Raw genomic sequence first — 10,303 nt, forward strand, 5'->3', positions numbered from 1 at the left:
GGAGCTAAACGGATAAACTTATAGTTACTATAAGGACTATGCTATAGAGCAGTGTTACTCAACCAAAGAGACAAATGATTGAAAATACCTTTGCAAGAGCCACAATCTAAGAGGAAAGAAGAGGCGAAAACAGCTGGAAGTAGCAATAAAAATAGGTTCAAGGTGGCAAAAATGGTCAAAAAGCAGCAAAAAAATGGGTAAAAAAACGGTCAGAAAGTAGCAGAAATGACAAAAAATGAGTGGAAAGTGACTTAAATGGGCAAAAAGTGGTTTAAAAAAAGGCCAAAAAAGACTAAAACGGACAAAAGTGACAGAAAAATGGGTGAAATTGGCCAAAATAGGGATAAAAGTGGCAAAAAGATGTCACTAAAATGAGCAAAAAAAAAAAGGGTTATTTAATGATGAAAGGTAGCTTAAATGGGCCAAAAGGTGAAAAAGGGCAAAAATGGGATAAACATGGAAAAAATGGGGAAAAAGAAGCAAAAAGAAGTTGTAAAATGGCCCAAAAAATATGAAAAAGAGTACTGAATGGCATTCTAACTGGATAAGAGGGAGAGGCAGATGTTTAAGGACATTTACAAACCAAAATATCCAAAATATATGAATGTTAAAATGTTTAAAATAGACATAAATGTTTGAAATGTTGTTTCATTTTTTCCAGTGTGAATCATTGTTGTGGGTCGGGGTCCACCAGATGGACCAGTTCATTTAGGGGAGGCTCACTCTCACACACTTTGGAAAGCCCTGGTCTAACTTAAAGGTGCAGTACTGTCACTCATACATGAAGCATCCTGTGCAATAACAACGGTGCAATATGCCTCAACATTTATTTAACCCTTTCATCCTTATCCTTGCTTTAAGGTGCGTAATACTGCAGACTGCACATATAAAACACTCTTTTCTTTTATGCTGCCTCAAAAATCTTTCATCCAAGTTTTAACCAGCTGAGTGTCTGTATGTTATTCTTGTCTTGGGTCTTTTTTTTACTACAGGAAGCACAGGAAACTTTACCTACAATGTGAAATGACAGTAAAAGCTTTTTTTCTGTTCTGATGTTTCAGCTTTGAGTGAATGAAGATGCTTGTAGATAAACACTAAACCATGACGTTTGTGTTACTTAAAAAGACGATAAATAGTTCAACAGTTCTGGAAAAGGCAGCACATCTCAAATCCAAGTTATTGAGGACAAAACTCAAACATTTCATGAGTTTGTTGGTCTGAATCTACAGGTTATAAGAGTTATTCTAAGCCATGCCAGTCAGCCAAGTCCCTGATAAATCTGCGTAACCCTGCCAAGCAGACCGACTATCCAGATTCCACGTCTGTCGTTAGGCAGATCCATCTTGCTAATCTGATCTGACCAATCAGCATCATTGAGGAGAACGAGGCTGTAGCTATGGCTAAGGTGAGGTTGGACAGGAAGGTGATAGCCATGGCTGCTGCAGGTGTAGCATTTAGCTCAGATGTAGCTCTGATGTAGCTCTGATGTAGCTGCAGTTTAATCAGAACCAATCCACATTCTTCATTAAAAACCCACAGAGCCACACTGACAGGTTCTCTTGGCAGAGATGTTTTTGCTCTTCGACTGAGCGGCTCCAGCGTGGTTTTTATCCACCAACAAGCTCCATCGTCCATAAACTGCAGCAGCTGCTGTCAGGCTAGTACTGGAGCTGCACGCTAACTTCCTTGTTCTTTCTTGTCGCTCTGACAGACTGAGTCTTCGTCCATCACCTTCAGAGACTTACCTTTCCAGGTGCTTTGTATGGGAAGTTTCCTCATCATTGCTACCCTCTCATCTAAACCCCGCCCATAGCTACTGCCTCATTCTCCACACATGATGCTGATTGGTCAGATCTGTTGTCAGACATGATACAGTTGTTCAGAGTGGAGCTTTGCAGGATGCATCAGCCTGATGACAGACATGGAATCTGGACAGTCCATCTGCTCTGCAGGGTTGGATGGTCTTTGTTTTTCTGTGATGAAACAAAGAGAAACAAAAAAATCTTAGATAAATGCATGAAGTTTAACTAAGAATACGTTTTTAGGAGCAGTACTGGAGCAGTCTGGTGGATTCATATAGGCTGTTGGAGTGTGAGAGGGGAACGTGTGGGAGTGGGTCTGCCACTGCCTTCCCACACCACCATGCACACACACACACGAAGATCAGGGCCGACACACACCCACACACACACACCGACATCAGGGCCGACACACACCAGAGCTCAGCAGCAGACCAGCGGACTTCAGTCCTGCTGTGACCTGGTCAAGAGGAAACCGGACTCCGACACAGAAATGAAGCCGCTAAGAGCTGTCTACATTCACACAGCCAAACACACGGCGAGCTCTCTTTACTGCCAGAGAGAGAGAGAGAGAGAGAGAGAGAGAGAGAGAGAGAGAGAGAGAGAGAGAGAGAGAGCGAGAGAGAGAGAGAGAGAGAGAGCGAGAGAGAGATGAAAAGGAGGGATGGAGGGAATATCTGCCATATCTGAGCTTTAACTCTGAAACTCTGACAGACCTGCTGCAGCCGCTTTAATCAACACACAGCTTCATCATTTTTAAAGAGAGAGATCTCAGACACTTATTTCATAAAAGTCTGGACGTCGTGTTAAACGTGAATAACAACAGGATACAGTGATTTGTAAATCGTGTCAAACCTGTCCCCCTGACTCCTCCCATCAGACTTAATGTGAAATGTGGGCGTGGGCACATCCACCTTACTCCGCCCTAAAGGTGTGGACTTGTTTGTTTTTCCTCCTGGTTATAAGGACATCCAGAGCAGAGCTGGGGTTCTGTCAATCCTCCTTCCTGCTCTGGCACCCTCAGGCAGACTCACCTGCCACATCCACACCTTACAGGTTCAGTTTTTGGCCAAAAAATGCTTTCAACTCTGTTGGCTGTTGGCAGGTAACGCAACAAAGTTATACAACAATACTTGGATGCTGCAAACAGGCAATAACTAGAGAAAGTGCACAGTGCATATTATGATGCTGCATGCAGCTCCAAACTCTGTATGTAACTGTCAGCATCAATGAGGCCATCATAGATGAGCTAGTTCCCTATAGCATGGACACTAATACACCCACACAGCTGCAGATCCTGGCTGGTGAACTGTGCATGGATAAAAATCAGCCACACAGCTGCACAGAACCTGCAAACTGTGGACTTAACACAATAAGGAGCCACAGAGGGAGATGGTTTCAACCTTTAGTCTTCTGGAAGATCCTAGAATCAGACTGTAGCCTACAGACTGTTGTAGCAGCGTATTCTAACTGCTCCTGAGAAAAGCAAGCATCACATCACAAATCAGCCTGGTCACACTGGTTCCTGTATTCTGACGGTCCACTAGTGCAGGGCTTCTCAACCTTTTCAGCCCCCGACCCCCAAAATAAAGGTGCCAGAGACCGAGGACCCCCACTGGACCTGAGGGTGGTTGAACAGCCAGGAACATTCTAGGACAGTCATGTGGAGACAAGGCCGTCCATAAGGGGGATAAAGGGGGAGGTTTCTGGGACCCAGCCAAACTGGGGGGTCAGCAAAACCATGGTCCACTGTGAGGTTAAGCTGTGAAAACCATATTTTGTATTAGACCTGAATAATAACCACTCTTACCAATAAACAAATATCTTCATTGATTCATTTGTGTAGAAAATAGCCTTCTTAAAATGGGTAAAATAAAAATAAAATGGGTTAAAATTGGTTAATAGTGGCAAAAAAATGGTGGAAAATGTGGTGAAATTGTTATTTTGAAGAAGATAAATGGGTTAAAAGTTACAAAAATTAGATAAAAGTGGCAATAAAATAATATAATAAATAATATCCATAACAGAGTTTCAAATGCTCCTCCTTTAAGGGCTAGATGTTCTGCTCTTCCCAGGCAGAGATGAAATATTAAATATAATAAATAATGTCATTTCTCAGATGCAGGGTGGACAGCATGCATGCAAAGCTGCATGATGTGATGTCTGAGGTTCACATGCAGGAAACTGGTTTATATTCCAGACTTTATGCTCCACACGTCTGATCAGCAGTGAGGTAAAGGAACAACAAGCAAACTCTCTAGAGCAGGGTCATCAACCACATCTACACAAGGGCCAGACTTAGTCTCAACACAAACTGTGGGGGCCGGACTTTCAAACACACAATAATTAAATGAACATTCTGGTCTGATTGATAGATTACTGCAGTAGTATTTGTATTTACCTTTAAACTACGGGACATTTTTAGTCATGACCAGTGAGATCTAACGCAGCAGGACACGAGGAGACAGACCTGACAACAGGACTGGCCAGACCCCCAAAAATCCCAGAGAACAGGTCCTCCCCAGTTGTCATTTAGCACTAATATTAACCCACGTTTGACACTTTTAACCCCTTTTTGATACTTTTTTGCCTCTTTAACCCAATTTTTGCATGATTTTAACCCCTTATGAACCGTGTTTCCTACATGTTTTATCCCCTTTGTGCTATTCTTTCATCTATTTTTGCCACCTTTCCTCTATTTTTGCCATTTTTAACCACTTTTCATTACATTTTTTCAACTTTTTTTTCAACTTTTAAACCTTTTTTTGCCACTTTTAACCCATTGTGATACTTTGTGCCTTTTTAACCCATTTTTTGCCATACCTGAACCCATTTAAACCACTTTCCCTGCACATCGCCTCTGTGCCACTCTTACCAATTTTTGCCTCTTTTTAACCACTCTTCATTACTTTTTTCTACGTTTGTTGTCATGTGTTACCAGTTTTTGATACCTTTTGCCCCTTTTTTTCCTCTTTTCACCACCTTTCTGCCAATTTTTTGTCCCTTTGTTCCAGTTTAACTCCATTTCTGCTACTCTCTCACCACTTTTCACCACTTTGTAAGGTCATTTTTGCAGACCTTCTGTCAACCTAAAAACAGATCAAATGTTGAATCATTCTTAAACTATTTCAATTGTTTGTGGGATGGATTTAACAGCTGCAGACATTTAAAGCCAAAGGATACTGTTAAAACCTTCTTTTCCTCCTTTTCTGACTTTAACGATCTTTTGGGGGCCGGACTGGAAGCTTTTGGGGGCCTGATGTGGCCCCCTGGCCGCCAGCTGATGCTCAGTGCTTTAAAAGCTCCATAAGTACGGAGATACTACCGTGTCCTGTCATTCATGACTTTTGCTGTCATGTTGGTCTTCCTCTCTTCCTCCTCTCAGATCTGACTCTCAGGCTGACTCTCCCTCTCATCACTGACTCCTGCAGGGTGGAGAATATCTGGATGTGTGCCTAACCGGTGCCACACGGGATCGACGGCCTTATTCTCTGTCCCAGGATGACGACATCATCATCACCTTGTTCCTGACTTCCTGTCTCCTGGCGTGGTCCCGGCTGGAATGTTGGCAGCCAGTCAGACTGACTCGCTAAAACTCTAAACCGTAAAAGCTCTCATCTTCTGATGATGAAATGTTAATTGTAACATGCGGGGGGAGGGGTGTCAGCAGGATTCAGTGGAAATAATCACGAAGCGATGAACTCATCAGTAAAATACCAGGAACTATTCTAGAGTCTTTGTTTCTCAATGACGTCTCCAACAGGGAAGCAGGAGGAGAAGCGTCTGTCTCCTGGATTCAGTTTAATATGAATCAGATCTTTAATGTTCACACAGACCTGATAATCTGCTGCAGGGCCTCTGTCCAATCACAGACAGACTCCTGTTTTCAGTGTTTTCCCATGATGCCATCCTGTCGGCAGACTCAAATCTTCCTGGCTCTCATCATTACCGAGAATGCGTCTTCATCTTATCAGTCTCTGTTTTAAAATCTTGTTTTTTTAAGGCTTTGAAACCAGGCAGTCTGCTGATGAAGCTTCACTGACTCACCGACCAACAGAAAGGAAGAAGGAGCTCGGCTCGCTTTCTTTCCGATAAGAATAGCTCCATCCATCCAGCAGAGAGGACACTTCCTGTCTGAGGTCAGCACCAGCAGAGACTCCATAGATCTCCTCTGAGTAGAAAGGACTCTTCCTGGGTCGACACGAACAGCATCACATCAAGGTGAGTGGACTTTTCCTGCATCACATGATCCATGACTGAGACTCCAAAGATCCATGTGGAGCAGAGGAGCTTCCTGGCGTCAGAGGTGACTTCCATACATCAGGAGAAGAGGGCGTTTCCTGAATCCAGAGTCTGATAGCAGCCGTTATTGATCTGAAACACACAGAACAAACCTTTAATGGCTACATAGATCTAATCCTGCTAGAATGAGCACGTCCTGCTGTCAGAGGTTCATAAAAGACTACAAAGACCAAGGTCAGAGGGCGTTCCCCTCAATCACTCATTTTAATGATGCAAACAAAAATACATCAGCTCGACAAAAAGGGCGGGGCTTAACTGACTCGCTTATGTTCCAGGATAGGGGTGCACTTCTATCAAAATTCATTTTACAAATCTGCTTATTCAGCATCAAACATCGCCATTTCAAATAAAGAATAACAAAACTACAGCTAGGAACCCACCATGTCTCTGCAGAGGATAACAGGCAGGTCTGAGACATGCAGACCAGGTCTGAGACATGCAGACCAGGTCTGAGACATGCAGACCAGGTCTGAGACTTGCAGACCAGGTCTGAGACATGCAGACCAGGTCTGAGACATGCAGACCAGACCTGAATCATGCAGACCAGACCTGAGACATGCAGACCAGACCTGAGACATGCAGACCAGGTCTGAGACATGCAGACCAGGTCTGAGACATGCAGACCAGACCTGAATCATGCAGACCAGACCTGAGACATGCAGACCAGACCTGAGACTTGCAGACCAGGTCTGAGACATGCAGACCAGACCTGAGACGTGCAGACCAGACCTGAGACATGCAGACCAGGTCTGAGACATGCAGACCAGACCTGAGACATGCAGACCAGACCTGAGACGTGCAGACCAGGTCTGATACATGCAGACCAGACCTGAGACGTGCAGACCAGGTCTGAGACTTGCAGACCAGGTCTGAGACATGCAGACCAGGTCTGAGACGTGCAGACCAGACCTGAGACATGCAGACCAGACCTGAGACATGCAGACCAGACCTGAGACATGCAGACCAGGTCTGAGACTTGCAGACCAGGTCTGAGACATGCAGACCAGGTCTGAGACATGCAGACCAGGTCTGAGACTTGCAGACCAGGTCTGAGACTTGCAGACCAGGTCTGAGACATGCAGACCAGGTCTGAGACATGCAGACCAGGTCTGAGACATGCAGACCAGACCTGAATCATGCAGACCAGACCTGAGACATGCAGACCAGGTCTGAGACATGCAGACCAGGTCTGAGACATGCAGACCAGACCTGAGACATGCAGACCAGGTCTGAGACATGCAGACCAGACCTGAGACGTGCAGACCAGACCTGAGACATGCAGACCAGGTCTGAGACATGCAGACCAGACCTGAGACATGCAGACCAGACCTGAGACGTGCAGACCAGGTCTGATACATGCAGACCAGACCTGAGACGTGCAGACCAGGTCTGAGACTTGCAGACCAGGTCTGAGACATGCAGACCAGGTCTGAGACGTGCAGACCAGACCTGAGACATGCAGACCAGACCTGAGACATGCAGACCAGACCTGAGACATGCAGACCAGGTCTGAGACTTGCAGACCAGGTCTGAGACATGCAGACCAGGTCTGAGACATGCAGACCAGGTCTGAGACTTGCAGACCAGGTCTGAGACTTGCAGACCAGGTCTGAGACATGCAGACCAGGTCTGAGACTTGCAGACCAGGTCTGAGACATGCAGACCAGGTCTGAGACATGCAGACCAGACCTGAATCATGCAGACCAGACCTGAGACATGCAGACCAGACCTGAGACATGCAGACCAGACCTGAGACATGCAGACCAGACCTGAATCATGCAGACCAGACCTGAGACATGCAGACCAGGTCTGAGACTTGCAGACCAGGTCTGAGACATGCAGACCAGACCTGAGACGTGCAGACCAGACCTGAGACATGCAGACCAGGTCTGAGACATGCAGACCAGGTCTGAGACATGCAGACCAGACCTGAGACATGCAGACCAGACCTGAGACATGCAGACCAGACCTGAGACGTGCAGACCAGACCTGAGACGTGCAGACCAGACCTGAGACGTGCAGACCAGACCTGAGACGTGCAGACCAGACCTGAGACATGCAGACCAGGTCTGAGACTTGCAGACCAGGTCTGAGACATGCAGACCAGGTCTGAGACGTGCAGACCAGACCTGAGACATGCAGACCAGGTCTGAAATGTGAAGACCAGGTCTTAGATGTGCAGATCAGGCCTGAGACATGCAGACCAGGTCTGAGTCATGGCCCCCATACAGGTGTTCTGGACTATCTCATTTTCAACATGCACACCAAAACCAAGGTTGACACTGGGGAGCTGAGGCTGTCAGGAGTAGAACAGCTGTTACAGTATGTCAGCGGCTATGGACGCCTCAGGGTGCAGGGTTCGCCCCCCCACACCTTTAAACTGCATCACACCTAGACACCTACTTTAGAAAGACCCACATAGGGAGTACTCCTGACCTTGCAGCAGGGAAAAGCCCTCAGGACTAGCAGGAAATCCCTGCTCATCACTGGTACTCCTGTTAGACAACCTGAGGCAGTCGGTCCATGCTGACGCCTGGAGCGAGACTTCTCTTCAGGAGGACTCTCACAGAACTGACTGAAGAGTCCCCAGTCTTCACAAAGGTCCTCCAAAGGTGTGAAACATCCCATCATAAATACAGCTCCATCATTCTCAGGCAGCTCTCTGAGGGCTCTGCCAGCTCTGCTCTCTAGATCTTCAGCTGGAGGAGACTGTTGGCTGCAGACAAGAATCAGGGGAGCAAAAAAAGAAAAGATGGTTCTGTGAGACATATTCTCTCGTCTGGAACGCAGCGAAGAGTCTGACTTAAATTTAGAGAGAGAGAGGACCACCATAGACTCTGTGACCTGCAGCTGCAGGGAATGATGGGAAGTTTGTTTAAACATGCAATCTGCTCTAGACAAGGAAAACGCAGGAGGGTTCTTTAATCCTGGTCTGTGAGGGATTCAGTCAGAACCTTCTGGATGCATCCTCAGCTCACATCAGCAGGAGTAAAAGTTGTGACCGAGCTGAGTCACGATCATGTTTTCATGAACATTATCCTCTGTATTTGGATCAAGTTCTGTACATTTTCTCACATTAAAAGTCTCTTTTGCACAGAAATAAAAATTAAAAAAATCTAAGTTATTTTGTTAAAGGACCTTATATTTCGATTTTAATGTGCATTCATGTTTTATGTTCAGTGTTAGATGATTGTAGCTGCTGTGTGTGGAATAAACTCTAATATATGCTTTTATTTTGTAGGACACACCTCCATGTCTCCGTGTCAGATCTTCTGTTCCATCTTAAGTCCAAGTGGCTGCTTTTATTCTTAAAAATATTTGATTATGATAGAAAAAGTAAGGAAATGTGGGTTGTGGTTCGCCATTAAGGAGAAGACTGTGGGCCCTAATGTTGGACCAGTTGATACTTTAGGACACTGATCATCAACTGGTGGCCCAAGGGCCAAATCAGGCCCCCCAAAGCTTTCTGTCCGGCCCCCAGAAGATCATTAAATTCAGAAAAGGAGCAAAAGAAGATGTTCTGGTTTTAGGAGTGTGTTTTGGCGTCAAATGTCTGCAGCTGTTAAATCCATCCAATAAAATGAATATTGAAATAGTTTTAGAAGGATCTGATTTTGACCTGTTTTTACAGAAATTCACTCGTCATTAGCAATAAGAAAATATATTTTTAAAAATGGGTTAAGACTGGCAGAAATGTGTCAAAAATGTAAGTGATGAAAAGGGGTTAGAGAGTGGAAAAAGGGGTTGTAGAGAGACACAAAGGGGTAAAAATGTACAGAAAAAGAGGTTAAAATGTGGCACAAAAAAAAAATTGGTAAAAGAGGAAAAAAGTGGCAAAAAGTCTAAAAAATGAGTTATTAGTGGCAAAAATGCTGCAAAAAAGGGTTAGAAATGGATACTAGAGTGACACAAAGGGGCAAAATGTGCAGGAAAAGAGGTTAAAATGTGGGTTAAAAAATGATAAAAGAGGGAAAAGGTAAAATAAAGGAGTTATTAGTGGCAAAAATGCTGCAAGAAAAGAAAAGAAAAAGGGTTAAAAAGTGGCAACAATTGATATTAGAGTGGCACAAAGGGGCAAAAATGTTGGTTTAAGTTGGTTTGAAAGGGGTTAGAGATCAGAAATATTGTTTTAATGAGGGAAAAAGGTATCAAAAATGATCCAAAAATAGCCTGGCAAAGCAGTAAAAATGGGTTAAAGAGGG

General features: G+C 44.8%; 1 long non-coding RNA gene across 2 annotated transcripts in view; it reads left to right on the forward strand.

Moving 5' to 3' along the window:
• The window catches only part of LOC121518131, an 11,985-nt gene extending 2,409 nt beyond the window's left edge, over window positions 1-9,576 (forward strand). The window contains exons 1-3 of one of the 2 annotated variants that reach the window (XR_005992624.1): window positions 5,240-5,403; window positions 5,803-6,020; window positions 9,343-9,576. This is a non-coding gene — a long non-coding RNA (uncharacterized LOC121518131). Of the gene's footprint in view, window positions 1-5,239; window positions 5,404-5,802; window positions 6,021-9,342 lie in introns of those variants that run through there. The other variant, XR_005992625.1, reaches the window with a different exon arrangement.
• The last annotated feature ends 727 nt before the right edge of the window (window positions 9,577-10,303 follow it).

This window comes from Cheilinus undulatus, linkage group 11 (assembly GCF_018320785.1).
Source record: "Cheilinus undulatus linkage group 11, ASM1832078v1, whole genome shotgun sequence".
NCBI lineage: Eukaryota > Metazoa > Chordata > Actinopteri > Labriformes > Labridae > Cheilinus > Cheilinus undulatus.